This window comes from Anomaloglossus baeobatrachus, chromosome 2 (assembly GCF_048569485.1).
Source record: "Anomaloglossus baeobatrachus isolate aAnoBae1 chromosome 2, aAnoBae1.hap1, whole genome shotgun sequence".
NCBI classification, from domain to species: domain Eukaryota; kingdom Metazoa; phylum Chordata; class Amphibia; order Anura; family Aromobatidae; genus Anomaloglossus; species Anomaloglossus baeobatrachus.
In genome coordinates, this window is record NC_134354.1 from 495,386,373 (window position 1) to 495,402,394 (window position 16,022).

A 16,022-nucleotide genomic window follows, 5' to 3' on the forward strand; every position below is an offset into this window, starting at 1 on the left:
ATTGTCCTTGTACTGTATTATGACATTTGTATCATGTGTTTCATTTCTTGCTGTGTTGCAATTTTTTTGCTGCATCCCAATTGTACCTCTACATTGTTCGAGTTTATGTTATTGTTCTCTCACTCTTATGTGATACTGATTATTGTCATTTTTCATGATTACATGCAGATAAGTCCAATCTGACGAAGGCTCAGGCCGAAACGTCATTTGTAACTTGTTTTGGACAAAAACATATATGCTTATGAAAAAATTTTTTTTCTTAATACGGACCAATAAAGAGTGATTTTGCATTACTATCCGTTGTGACTTACTGACTTAGTATGGGAGATTTAGAGTGCTGAGGTTACTCACTAATTTTATCTATTATTACCTCTGAGCACCTATATACCAGTGAGCAGAGCTTCCTCTACAGTAGTTCTCCTGATTAGGCATGCCCTTACCTCATGAGCAGGGCATTGCAGCTTTGGTAGCAACCATTACGACATGGACTCTGCTGCTGTGGACCCGGGGAGAGTGAGTGCAGATTCATTGCACCCACACTCCTCACATGAAGGGTCCGCACTCCTAGAAAATGGGGGATACGTTCCCTGAGTGTCTCCCCCCCATATTCTAGACGGTCCAGAGTCGTCGTGGGACCCCTTTATTTTTTTTCTTACAATAAATTGGTGAAAGAGGAAATGTTTTGGGGACTGTTTTTTCAAATAAATTTCTTTTGTCGATTTTTTTTTTGTTAGTACTGACAGTTTATGATGTTGGGTATCTAATAGACGCCATGACATCACAAACTGCTGGGCTTGATCTCAGGTGACTTTACAGCTAGTATCAACCCGATTTATTACCCCGTTTGCCACTGCACCAGGGCACGGGATGAGCTGGGGTGAAGCGCCAGGATTGGCGCATCTAGTGGATGCGCCACGTCTGGGGTGCCTGCGGCCTGCTATTTTTAGGCTGTGAAGGCCCAATAACTATGGACCTTTCCACCCTGAGAATACCAGACCACAGCTGTCCGCTTTACCTTGGCTGGTGATCCAATTTGGGGGGGACCCTACTTTTATTGTGTAATTATTAATATTTATAAAATAATTATAAAAAAGAGCCTGAGGGGACCTCCACATTGGATCCCCAACCACGGTAAAGCTGCCAGCTGTGGTTTTCAGGCTACAGCCGTCTGCTTTACCCTAGCTGGCTATCAAAAATGGGGGGACCCAACGTAATTTTTTTTTTAACTATTTTTTAAATAGAAAAAATTAATGGGCTTCCCTGTATTTTGATTGCCAACCAAGGTAACGGCAGGCAGATGGGGGTGGCAACCCATAGCTGTCTGCTTTATCTGCGCTGAGAATCAAAAATACCGCGGAGCGCTACGTCATTTTTTTAAAGATTTATTTTTACAGCACTGTAATGTCCAGCAATCAAAATACAGGGAAGCCCATTTTATTTTTAGTTATTTAAATAAATAATTAAAAAAAATATATATGGGCTCCCGCTGCATTTTTTGTATTGCTAGCTAAGGGTAATCCAAGCAGCTACTGGCTGCTAACCCCCACTGCTTGGTGTTACCTTCACTGGCAATGGAAAATCCAGGGAAGCATTTTTTATTTTTTTTGCCAAAATACGACAAAAAAAGGACGTGAGCTTCGCCATATTTTTGTATGCTAGCCAGGTATAGCAGGCAGGTGCTGGAAGAGTTGGATACAGCGCTAGAATATGGCGCTTCTATGAAAATGCCATTTTCTGAGGCGGCTGCAGACTGCAATTCGCAGCAGTGGGGCCCAGAAAGCTCAGGCCAACCTGTGCTGCGGATTCCAATCCCCAGCTGCCCAGTTGTACCTGGCTGGACACAAAAATGGGGCGAAGCCTACGTCATTTGTTTTCTAATTATTTCATGAAATTCATGAAATAATAAAAAAAGGGCTTCCCTTTATGTTTGGTTCCCAGCCGGGTACAAATAGGCAACTGGGGGTTGGGGGCAGCCGTACCTGCCTGCTGTACCTGGCTAGCATAGAAAAATATGGCGAAGCCCACATAATTTTTTCAGGGGGCAAAAAACTTCTGCATACAGTCCTGGATGGAGTATGCTGAGCCTTGTAGTTCTGCAGCTGCTGTCTATCTGTATGGAGAAGAGCAGACAGCAGCTGCAGAACTACAAGGCTCAGCATACTCCATCCAGGACTGTATGCAGAATTTTTTTGCCCGCCAAAAAAATGACGTGGGCTTCGCCATATTTTTGTATGCTAGCCAGGTACAGCAGGCAGCCACGGGCTGCCTCCAACCCCCAGTTGCCTATTTGTACCCGGCTGGGAACCAAAAATATAGGGAAGCCCGTTTTTTTTAATTATTTCACTTATTTCATGAAATAATTAAAAAACAAATGACGTGGGCTTCGCCCCATTTTTGTGTCCAGCCGGGTACAACTAGGCAGCTGGGGATTGGAATCCGCAGCACAGGTTAGCCCGAGGTTTCTGGGCGCCTCTACTGCGGATTTCAGTCCGCAGCCGTCCCAGAAAATGGCGCTCTCATAGAAGTGCCATCATCTGGCGCTGTATCCAACTCTTCCAACAGCCCTGGAGCCGGGTGGCTTGTTGGGTAATCATGAGTTAATACTGGCTTTGTTTTACTAGCCAGTATTAAGCCAGAGATTCTTAATGTCAGGCACGTTTGACCCGGCCATTAAGAATCTCCAATAAAGGGTTAAAAAAAACACCACACAGAGAAAAAATACTTTAATAGAAAAAAATACACAGACACATTAGAGACTCCATCTTTATTACCCCCTGTCAGCCCTCCACGATCCTGCTCTTCTGTCTTCTTTCTTTCTAGTGTAGTAGTAGTGACGATTGTAGTGAGGATGAGGTTCACCAGCTCATCACTTGGGGCTGGGGAACCTCATCCTCACTACAATCCTCACTAGTGTAGTAGTAGTGACGATCGTAGTGAGGATGAGTTTACCCAGCTCATCACTTGGGGCTGGGGAACCTCCATCCTCACTACAATCCTCACTAGTGTAGTAGTAGTGACGATTGTAGTGAGGATGAGTTTACCCAGCTCATCACTTGGGGCTGAGGAACCTCCATCCTCACTACAATCCTCACTAGTGTAGTAGTAGTGACGATTGTAGTGAGGATGAGTTTACCCAGCTCATCACTTGGGGCTGGGGGACCTCCATCCTCACTACAATCCTCACTACAATCGTGAACCAGCGTGCAGCCTTCACTCCGTGAGTGATCAGTGCTGGCTGTCAGCGGTAACGCTGACAGACGCGTTACCATAGCAACGGTGCTCTCGGAGACGCGGTTAGCTCCGTTGCTATGGCAACGGTGATCTCCGTTAATGACCGGCTGTGTCAGCCGGTCTCTAACGGAACGGGGAGTCGATCGTGTGCTAGAGCATGTCGCCGGTACACGGCGATACACATATGTGCACCGTGTACCGGAGAGATGCACTCGCAGGTCCTACATGACGTGTCATAGTCATGTGACCAGTCTGTAGCCAATGAGATAATAGCCACGTGACTGGTCACATGGCTATTTTGACGTCACGATAGGTCCTGCATCTCTGCTGGCAGTGCAGGTCACCGGGAGGATTAAGCGATCATCGGATGGAATAGCGGCAGGAGACAGAGTGCAGGAGGGATCGCGGGGACCGGTAAGTGTTATGGCAATGTTTATTAACTGTTTGTGTACATTTATAATGCATTTTTATGTGTTTGTGATTGCCTCCCATTCTAGCCTATACGTTCGAGTTCAGTTCGTCGAACGTTCGACGAGCCGAACTCGAACGGGACCCCCGTTCGGCGAACCGGCCTCGAGCCGAACCGGGACCGGTTCGCTCATCTCTAATCGCTACCATCAGCTAGCGATGTTGAAGCGTGCAAAGTACCTCTTACAGAAAACGTTTGACCTCTGTCATTGACAACAAAGGATATATAACAAAATACTGATATGAACTTTGGTTATTGACCAAATACTTATTTTCCACCATAATTTGCAAAAAAAATCTTGCAAAATCAGAGAAGGTGATTTTCTGGATTTGTTTTCCTATTTTGTCTCTCATAGTTGTGGACTACCTATGATGTCAATTACAGGCCTCTCTCTTCTTTTTAAGTGCAAGAAGTTTCACAATTGGTGGCTGACTAAATACTTTTTTCCCCACTGTATATATACACTGCCTTGTGAAAGTATTCAGCCCCCTTGATTTTTTAGACCTTTTCCCACATTTCAGGCTTCAAACATAAGGATAACATTTTAAATTTTATGGTGAAGAATCAACAACAAGTGGGACACAATTGTGAAGTTAAACAAAATGTATTGCTTATTTTAATCTTTTTAAAAAATAAAAAAAATAAAATTGGGGCATGCAATATTATTTGTCCCCTTTACTTTCAGTGCAGCAAACTCACTGCAGAAGTTCATTGAGGTGGGAGAATCTGCCCATAGGACAACAAAGAAGAAAAAACAAAAAGCCAGCACTAAATGTGCACTTAAGCACTAAAAATTCCAAACTGTACTTATTCTAAACATTTTGAGATTTTTGGCAAAAAATTGCAATTTCTTGAGCTACCCCGCCATGTCACGGCAAATCTCGTTTGGGGCAGTCCTACACTAAAATATTTTTATAAAATGTGCCATACGGCCTCACATATGAATAGTAGAACTGCTCTTAGCAGCACTCATCTGGTCTATTTCAATCCTGTACCCATGACTGAGTCATGGCTGTGGGCGGGAGAGGTCCAAGCAAATGCTGCATGAAGTAAATGGCCTGTGGACAGGGCCTGATGACTGAATGTGAACAGTCACCAACTGCCAAAATCTAGACAGGTGGAATACATCCCAATTTGGGGTGCATAGAGAGGTGGGGGTCAGCCACCGACCAATTCAATGAAGAAAAAACAAAAACCCAGCACTAAATGTGCACTTAAGCACTAAAAATTCCAAACTGTACTTATTCTAAAAATTTTGAGATTTTTGGCAAAAAATTGCAATTTCTTGAGCAACCCCGCCACGTCACGGCAAATCTCATTTGGGGCAGTCCTACACTAAAATATTTTTATAAAATGTGCCATATGGCCTCACATATGAATAGTAGAACTGCTCTTAGCAGCACTCACCTGGTCTTTTTCAATCCCGTACCCATGACTAGAGTTGAGCGCGGTTCGTGGTTCGTGGTTCTCCAGTTCGCGGCTCGAGTGATTTTGGGGCATGTTCTAGATCGAACTAGAACTCGAGCTTTTTGCAAAAGCTCGGTAGTTCTAGAAAAGTTCGAGAACGGTTCTAGCAGCCAAAAAACAGCTAAATCATAGCTTGGTTTCTGCTGTAATAGTGTAAGTCACTCTGTGAATCAAACTATTATCACATTTCAGTGTATAGTGTGCGTGAACAGCGCCTTCAGATCACTGCTGTTTCTATAATGGCGATCGCCATTTTTTTTTTTTTTTTTTCTTGTCTTCCTTCCCTAAGCGCGCGCGTCTTGTGGGGCGGGCCAGCATGTCAGCCAATCCCAGACACACACACAGCTAAGTGGACTTTGAGCCAGAGAAGCAACGGCATGTGTGATAGGATCTGCATGTCACATGTCCCTGCATTATAAAACCGGACATTTTCTTCACGGACGCCATTATCTGCCTTCTGCGTCTTTGGTGTCAGACATCACTGTCGCAGCTCCGTCTTCCTGAGTCCTATAGCCGATACAGCTGTATGCGCTGCATACACAGCGTTAGACAGCTTAGGGAGAGCACTTTATAGCAGTCCTTTTAAGGGCTCCAACCGGCAGGGTCAGAGAGCCATAGGTGACAGGTCCTGCAAACAGCAACAGCGTCTGTGTAGCCCAGGTCAGGGATTTCCTACCTGCATTTCACCATTAGGAGGGAATAGAAAGGCAGGCTTCCATTCCTCTACCCAGAGCACCACAATCCTGCCACTGTACCCTCTTGTCCTCTGCACACTCCAACTGATAACTAAGCCATTATACTAGCAAACACTCAGTGTACCTAGTGGCATCCTATACGTGGCTATTGGACTTTGCTATAGTCCCACTAGTGCAAAGACATTTGCAGAGCGCGTCTGCCTGCATTGCACACTACAACTCATTCTAACCAAGCCATTATACTAGCAAACACTCAGTGTACCTAGTGGCATCCTATACGTGGCTATTGGACTTTGCTATAGTCCCACTAGTGCAAAGACATTTGCAGAGCGCGTCTGCCTGCATTGCACACTACAACTCATTCTAACCAAGCCATTATACTAGCAAACACTCAGTGTACCTAGTGGCATCCTATACGTGGCTATTGGACTTTGCTATAGTCCCACTAGTGCAAAGACATTTGCAGAGCGCGTCTGCCTGCATTGCACACTCCAACTCATTAAAACCAAGCCATTATACTAGCAAACACTCAGTGTACCTAGTGGCATCCTATACGTGGCTATTGGACTTTGCTATAGTCCCACTAGTGCAAAGACATTTGCATAGCGCGTCTGCCGGCATTGCACACTCAAACTCATTTTAACTAAGCCATTATACTAGCAAACACTCAGTGTACCTAGTGGCATCCTATACGTGGCTATTGGACTTTGCTATAGTCCCACTAGTGCAAAGACATTAGCAGAGCACATCTGCCTGCATTGCACACTACAACTCATTCTAACCAAGCCATTATACTAGCAAACACTCAGTGTACCTAGTGGCATCCTATACGTGGCTATTGGACTTTGCTATAGTCCCACTAGTGCAAAGACATTTGCATAGCGCGTCTGCCTGCATTGCACACTCAAACTCATTTTAACTAAGCCATTATACTAGCAAACACTCAGTGTACCTAGTGGCATCCTATACGTGGCTATTGGACTTTGCTATAGTCCCACTAGTGCAAAGACATTAGCAGAGCACATCTGCCTGCATTGCACACTACAACTCATTCTAACCAAGCCATTATACTAGCAAACACTCAGTGTACCTAGTGGCATCCTATACGTGGCTATTGGACTTTGCTATAGTCCCACTAGTGCAAAGACATTTGCAGAGCGCGTCTGCCTGCATTGCACACTCCAACTCATTAAAACCAAGCCATTATACTAGCAAACACTCAGTGTACCTAGTGGCATCCTATACGTGGCTATTGGACTTTGCTATAGTCCCACTAGTGCAAAGACATTTGCATAGCGCGTCTGCCTGCATTGCACACTCAAACTCATTTTAACTAAGCCATTATACTAGCAAACACTCAGTGTACCTAGTGGCATCCTATACGTGGCTATTGGACTTTGCTATAGTCCCACTAGTGCAAAGATATTAGCAGAGCACATCTGCCTGCATTGCACACTCCAACTTTTTTAAACTAAGCAATTTTACTAGCAAACACTCAGTGTACCTAGTGGCATCCTAAACGTGGCTATTGGACTTTGCTATAGTCCCACTAGTGCAAAGACATTTGCAGAGCACGTCTGCCTGCATTGCACACTACAACTCATTGTTACTAAGCCATTATACTAGCAAACACTCAGTGTACCTAGTTGTATCCTAAACGTGGCTATTGTACTTTTGTCTATTCACAGTATTGGAACGATATTTGCAGCACGTCTGCCTGCATTGCACACTCTAACTTTTTTAAACTCAGCCATTTATAGTAGCAAACACTCAGTGTACCTAGTTGTATCCTAAACGTGGCTATTGTACTTTTGTCAATTCACAGTATTGGAACGTTATTTGCAGCACGTCTGCCTGCATTGCACACTCAAACTTTTTTAAACTCAGCCATTTATAGTAGCAAACACTCAGTGTACCTAGTTGTATCCTAAACGTGGCTATTGTACTTTTGTCTATTCACAGTATTGGAACGATATTTGCAGCACGTCTGCCTGCATTGCACACTCTAACTTTTTTAAACTCAGCCATTATAGTAGCAAACACTCAGTGTACCTAGTGGCATCCTATACGTGGCTATTGGACTTTGCTATAGTCCCACTAGTGCAAAGACATTAGCAGAGCACATCTGCCTGCATTGCACACTACAACTCATTCTAACCAAGCCATTATACTAGCAAACACTCAGTGTACCTAGTGGCATCCTATACGTGGCTATTGGACTTTGCTATAGTCCCACTAGTGCAAAGACATTTGCAGAGCGCGTCTGCCTGCATTGCACACTCCAACTCATTAAAACCAAGCCATTATACTAGCAAACACTCAGTGTACCTAGTGGCATCCTATACGTGGCTATTGGACTTTGCTATAGTCCCACTAGTGCAAAGACATTTGCATAGCGCGTCTGCCTGCATTGCACACTCAAACTCATTTTAACTAAGCCATTATACTAGCAAACACTCAGTGTACCTAGTGGCATCCTATACGTGGCTATTGGACTTTGCTATAGTCCCACTAGTGCAAAGATATTAGCAGAGCACATCTGCCTGCATTGCACACTCCAACTTTTTTAAACTAAGCAATTTTACTAGCAAACACTCAGTGTACCTAGTGGCATCCTAAACGTTGCTATTGGACTTTGCTATAGTCCCACTAGTGCAAAGACATTTGCAGAGCACGTCTGCCTGCATTGCACACTACAACTCATTGTTACTAAGCCATTATACTAGCAAACACTCAGTGTACCTAGTTGTATCCTAAACGTGGCTATTGTACTTTTGTCTATTCACAGTATTGGAACGATATTTGCAGCACGTCTGCCTGCATTGCACACTCTAACTTTTTTAAACTCAGCCATTTATAGTAGCAAACACTCAGTGTACCTAGTTGTATCCTAAACGTGGCTATTGTACTTTTGTCTATTCACAGTATTGGAACGATATTTGCAGCACGTCTGCCTGCATTGCACACTCTAACTTTTTTAAACTCAGCCATTATACTAGCAAACACTCAGTGTACCTAGTTGTATCCTAAACGTGGCTATTGTACTTTTGTCAATTCACAGTATTGGAACGTTATTTGCAGCACGTCTGCCTGCATTGCACACTCAAACTTTTTTAAACTCAGCCATTTATAGTAGCAAACACTCAGTGTACCTAGTTGTATCCTAAACGTGGCTATTGTACTTTTGTCAATTCACAGTATTGGAACGTTATTTGCAGCACGTCTGCCTGCATTGCACACTCAAACTTTTTTAAACTCAGCCATTTATAGTAGCAAACACTCAGTGTACCTAGTTGTATCCTAAACGTGGCTATTGTACTTTTGTCTATTCACAGTATTGGAACGTTATTTGCAGCACGTCTGCCTGCATTGCACACTCTAACTTTTTTAAACTCAGCCATTATACTAGCAAACACTCAGTGTACCTAGTTGTATCCTAAACGTGGCTATTTTACTTTTGTCTATTCACAGTATTGGAACGATATTTGCAGCACGTCTGCCTGCATTGCACACTCTAACTTTTTTAAACTCAGCCATTATACTAGCAAACACTCACTGTACCTAGTTGTATCCTAAACGTGGCTATTGTACTTTTGTCAATTCACAGTATTGGAACGTTATTTGCAGCACGTCTGCCTGCATTGCACACTCAAACTTTTTTAAACTCAGCCATTATACTAGCAAACACTCACTGTACCTAGTTGTATCCTAAACGTGGCTATTGTACTTTTGTCAATTCACAGTATTGGAACGTTATTTGCAGCACGTCTGCCTGCATTGCACACTCAAACTTTTTTAAACTCAGCCATTATACTAGCAAACACTCACTGTACCTAGTTGTATCCTAAACGTGGCTATTGTACTTTTGTCAATTCACAGTATTGGAACGTTATTTGCAGCACGTCTGCCTGCATTGCACACTCAAACTTTTTTAAACTCAGCCATTTATAGTAGCAAACACTCAGTGTACCTAGTTGTATCCTAAACGTGGCTATTGTACTTTTGTCTATTCACAGTATTGGAACGTTATTTGCAGCACGTCTGCCTGCATTGCACACTCAAACTTTTTTAAACTCAGCCATTATACTAGCAAACACTCACTGTACCTAGTTGTATCCTAAACGTGGCTATTGTACTTTTGTCTATTCACACTACTGCAAATCTATGTGCAGCACCTCTGCATGACAACCTCGTGCTCTGTTTTTAATAAGCTATAATGATAGCACAAAATACTGCCATTTTGTGGCATCATAGAACTGGCTGTTGTATTCCATTAGTGCCCCACTGGTGACAAGCTATTTCTAGCACCTCTACATCACACCCTCATGCACATTTAGCTACGCTAATGTTATAGCAAACTCATGGAATTCATTGCTGCATTTCATAATTCGGAGGGATAGAAAGTCAGGCTTCCTTTAGCTTTTCCTTCTGTTCATAGACAGCATCTCCAAGACAAATTTCCCCTCCACGTCTAAGTGTGGAGAGGCAGCTAGTGCGCATGCGTGTGCCGATGTACCCCAGCTGCAGCATAATTACAGTGTTTCGCCTAGTGAGTATGCTCAGCCTGACTGTGCCATTCCTGACGCTAAGTCTTCATTTCGGGATACAGCGCATGCTCCCACACTAAGTGTGAAAAGCCTCTTTGCACAGGTGCTTGCATTCTGTGCCGGGTCTAAGTCCTGTTTTGTGCCTAGACACCATGCTAAAGCTGATAGTCTTTTTTCAGAGACTGTATTTCATGCTACTGAGCATGCTCAGGCACTTCCTGCATCAGAGACTAGGTCCGGTAATGAACTCTTTGGCCCTGGCCCTGATGTGGGGGTCCCATATAGACCACAGGGCATCAGGTGTCCTCCCAAATGGCTTGCAGAGGCCCACACCTATGACTTGTCACCGCATTATTGATGGTCAGACGATGACTGGTGAGGTGTTTGGGTCATGGCAGCCATGAGGTCATCATTGAAGTTGCGTTTCCAAATAGGACGCTAGTTATGCCACTCATGACGTGTCACTCTGCTTTTGTCTCCAGGAGGTGCATTGTGGTTCACCCTGGTTTGGGGCGGACCCAGGTTATAAAAGGGGCTGGAGCCAACAAGGAGGTGCGCAGTCTTCTATTATGCTCCGAAAGAGCACACCTCCATGTGTTGAACCCATTGCGGCTTTAGGCCAGAGGTAGGCAGGGATAGGGTGGTGGATGCAGGCCACCACCACAGTTGGTAACGCAGAACGGTTAAGACCAGCTCCTGTCCTAACAGTCCTGCTTGTGCAGCCCAGTGGCATTAACAGGCCTGCTGCTGCTGATGCGCCTGCTGTCCACAGGTGTGGCCCCTACGCACACGGTCAGCGTACTCAATGGCCCCTGTGTTGTTAACAGGGAGTTCCTGGGCTGGGTGGGCATGTGGACCCTGTGACGCTAACAGGGCTCACAGTCTCCAGATCCGAATGGCGTCTAACTCGGTTCAGGCTACTATTAGTTTCATAGCCACACAGCTCTGTATCCTCCACCAAACCTTCAAGTTGCCAACCTCTCCTTTTCCAACTGGGAGCACGGTGGACACTGACTGCTGAAGGTGATATATACCTTTCTCTTTCTTTTCTTATTAATTTTTGTTATATAGCGGTCACAGATTATATACCACTTTATCCAAATCTGCCAGTCCCACTGTAACAGATGTTGTTTCTTCAGCAAATGTTACAGTTGTTTAACCACCAAATCCACGGACCAAAATTTTTTTCCCCTTTCCAACACACCTGTTCCCCTTTCCAACAGCATCTGTCCTTTTTCAACTCATTTTGGGATATGACCAAAAGTGCAACTGTGCAGGGACACCGTACTCAACGCCATCTCAGCACAGCAGCCATCCCTCGGTCCCTCCGATGTGGACAAGTAAAAGACCATTTCCTCCTATCCATGACAAAGTGTTGAGATTCACTCTGTGCAGCACTGGTGTTTAGTGGAAAAGTAGATCTAAGATTGCGTACCACATTCTGCAGATACTCCTGTATACGTGCGTCTATTTCTATGGCAGGAATTAGTTCGCCAAATTTTGTCTTGTACCGGGGATCTAACAGTGTGGCAACCCAGTATTCAGGATTACTTCAAATTCATACAATCCGAGGGTCATGTAGGTAGTGCAGCAAGAAGGCGCTCATGTGTCTTGTGCATCCAGGAGGACCAAGTCCTTGGTGTGTTGGTGGCAGAGAGGTGAGAATCGTGCATCCTTCCTCTGCCCTCTACCCACAACCTCGCACAACCGAAATGTGAGCAAGCTCTCACTCATCTGCTGAGTCTTCCATGCCCATCGCCAGTTCGTCCTCCATTTCTTCATGGGCTCCTGCACTTTCATCAACACTTTTTGCTGATACTATGCGCCCTTGTTAATCCCTCTCCCTCACCATGACTGCCGCATAGGTGCCGCTGACCATCTGGACCTCGTAGATCTTGTTATCCCTTCCGCATATGACTCCTCCTGTACTTCCTCCCCTTCCTCTTGTCCCAACACCTGACTCCGAATAATAATTACAGTGTGCTCCATCATGTAGATGACCAGAATTGTCACGCTGAGAATGACATTGCCAGTGCTAAACATCTTCGTCGACATTTCAAAACTGTGTAGCAGGGTGCATAGGTCCTTGATCTGACACCACTCCAGCAGCGTGATCTGCACCACCTCTGGATCAACTTATCCCAGGCTATATGTCTTACCGTATTTCAGCAGGGCTCTGCGGTGCTGCCACACACGCTGCAACATGTGCAGATTCCAATTCCTGCGTGTCGGAACATCGCATTTCCGGCGTTTAACTGCCAGACCCTAAGACTTCCGGAGTGATGAAAGTTGTTGAGCTGCTGTGTGCGCACGATGGAAGTGAGCACATAGCGAGCGTGCCCGCTGCACAAGGCCATGTAGGCCGTGATGGTGTTTTAAAAATTGCTGGAGAATTCGGATCAACACGTGAGCCATAAAAGGCACGTGTGTCACATTGCCCTGAGGATGGCCCGCAGCCAGGTTTGCATCATTGCCGCACACGGCTGTTAAGTCACCAACGGAGTCCGCTCCGTCAATTTGTACTCCGGTCGCCAGGTGACAACGTGTTCCTTTCATGAATAGTGCTGATGATGGGAGAGTAGTCGATGCCAGCGGCGCAGGTGGACGCAGGTTATGCTCACCCACTGGGCTGCATTACCTTGACAGATGCAGAATCTCTGGCTGAATGTAGCTGGTGGGTATCTCACAGATGAAATACCATCATTCAGCTACAACCAATGGGAAGACACCACACCCTTTTTTATGCCCATCCTGTCTGCAGACCACTGCCAGACATAGCTATGAACCTCTGGTTAATTTTACCCCCAGTTCAGTTTTATGATTTTGTGTGCTTGTTACCTGACTACTTTTCCTGCTTGCTGTTTATGTACCTTGTTGGCCGATACGCATTTCACCTCTGCTTGTTTTCTGATTAAGTCCTGGCCGTCCCATTCTGTTCCTGTTCCTCAATTAATGTTTTGACCCTGCCTGACTACTATTCTCTGTAATAGCGGTGTGACTCACATTTCCCATACATTTCAAAGTAAAACTTTGACCGCCTGATGGCATTGAGCTCTGCTGCCAGCATAGTAAGGAGGTGTGTGGTAGTCCTTGTGCGCAGTTGCAAGGAAGGGTGGCCTGACCACACAGGGTTTGCGCAAAGGTAGAGGACCCACACGAGGTTGAAGAGGCAGAAGCAGTGTATTAACTTCTACATACAGAACAAGGATTGAAACAACTCGTGGGGACGGCAAGACTTGTACAGCAGACCCTTCTCCATCTCTCACCATAGTTTGCCAGTGCCCAGTCAGTGACATGTAATGACCCTGTCTATGCTTACTGGTCCAAGTATCTGTGTTGAAATGCACCCTGTCGCACACAGATTTTCTCAAGGAAGTGGTGATGTTGTGTGCGACATGCCGGTGTAGCGCGGGCATGCTTTTCTTGGAGAAGCAGTGGTGATTGGGCATCTGGTACTGGGGCACAGCGACAGACATAAGGTCTGTAAAATCCTGTGTGTCCACTACGCGTAAAGGCAGCATTTCGGTAGCCAACAGCTTACAGAGGGATAGAGTCAACCACTTAGCTTTGTCATGGGTCGCAGTAAGTGGCCTTTTATTTGACCACATCTGAGGGACAGAGATCTGGCTGCTGTCTGTAGACGGTGTTGAGTAGGGTGTCCCTGGAAAAATGCAGGTTTGTGAGAAAAGTGCAGGCGGAGACATGATGTTGGCTTCATCTTGCCTTCAGATCTGTTCATCTTGTATCATTTTTAAAAAACACAGCAAGCAAGGGTTACTCCAAGCGGAGTCTCCCTTTTTTTCCAAAAATTGGGCCCCACACAGACACCTTATCAGTGGCAGCACTTGTGCCCTAGTTGCAAACAGGATGTTTTGATTTGCATCAAGCACATTCCAAATCCACAAGCATTTACTCTCCCCAGGATGACACAGGGGTAGTAAATTCCTTCTGGATCCATGACTTGTTCATTTTGATGAACGTCAGTCTGTCCACATTGTCACTGGACAGACGCGTGCGCTTATCTGTCAGCACACACCCAGCAGCACTGAAGACACGTTCAGAGACAACGCTGGCAGCTGGACACGACAAAATCTTCGAGGCGTAACTGGAGAGCTCTTGACATTTTTCTAGATTTGAAGCACAAAAGGAGCAAGGCTCCATTTGCAAAGTCATTGCATCGATGTTCATTTGGAGATACTCCTGTATCATCCTCTCCATCCGTTGACTATGTGTCAGACTTGTTGTCTCTGGTGGCCTTGCAAAGGAGGGTCTAAAAAAATTATGAAAAGATTCCATAAAATTGCTGTTACCAGCACCAGATACGGTCCTACTGGTACGGGTAGACTGTTGAAGATGACGAGGCCGTCCCATGTTTGTCAAGTTACAACTGGGAGAATCACTCCCTTCACCTGCACGGTTGTTTGGTGGAAAAGCCGAGCTAAGATCGAGTAACAGCTTCTGCTGATACTCCTGCATACGTGCGTCCCTTTCTATGGGTGGAATTATGTCACAAAATTTGGACTTGTCCCGGGGATCTAATAGTGTGGCAAGCCAGTAGTCATCATCACTTCTAATTTTGACAATACGAGGGTCATGTTGGAGGTAGTGCAACAAGAAGGCACTCATGTGTCTTGCGCAGCCATGCGCACCAAGTCCACGCTGTGTTTGTGGCATAGAGGTGCTAACCGTTCTTTCTTCCTCTGTCATCTCCCCCCAACCTCTTTCAACTGAAATTTGACCAAGGTCCCCCTCATCTGCTGAGTCTTCCATGTCCATGGACAGTTCGTCCTCCATATCTTCATGTCCTCCTGCACCTTCCTCAACATCTCACCTGCTACCATGCGCCCTTGTTGATCCCTGTCCCCCATGGTCCCATGCCTGCCGCGTTGGTGATGATGAACGTCTGGACCTTGGTGATGTTGTTGTGTCTTGCGCATATGAATCCTCCTGTAGTTCCTCCCCTTCCTGTTGTCCCACCCCCTGACTACGAATAGTGTTTAGCGTGTGCTCCAGCATGTAAATGACTGTAATCGTCATGCTGATAATGGCATTGTCAGCGCTAAACATATTCGTCGCCATGTCGAAACTGTGCAGAAGGGTGCATAGGTCCTTGATCTGAGATCACTCCATCAGGGTGATCTGCCCCACTTCTGCATCTCGTTGGCCCAGGCTATACATCATGACGTATTGCACCAGGGCTCGCCGGTGCTGCCACAGTCGCTGTAACATGTGGAGAGTTGAATTCCAGCGTGTCGCCACATCGCATTTCAGGCGATGAACCGGCAGGCCGAAAGACTTCTGGAGCGATGCAAGTCGCTCAGGTGCGGCGGTTGAACGGCGGAAGTGAGCACTGCAGACAGTTTCCGTGCCCTGGTCAGAAGGCCATCTAGGCCGGGATAGTGTGTTAAAAATTGCTGGACAACAAGGTTAAACACGTGAGCCATACAAGGCACGTGTGTCACCTTGCCCAGGCGAAGGGCCGCACCCAGGTTTGCAGCATTGTCGCACACGGCCTTACCAGGCTGCAGGTTGAGTGGAGACAACCATTTATCAAAATCAGTCTCCAGAGCTGCCCACAACTCAGTCGCTGTGTGACTCCTATTTCAAAGACAT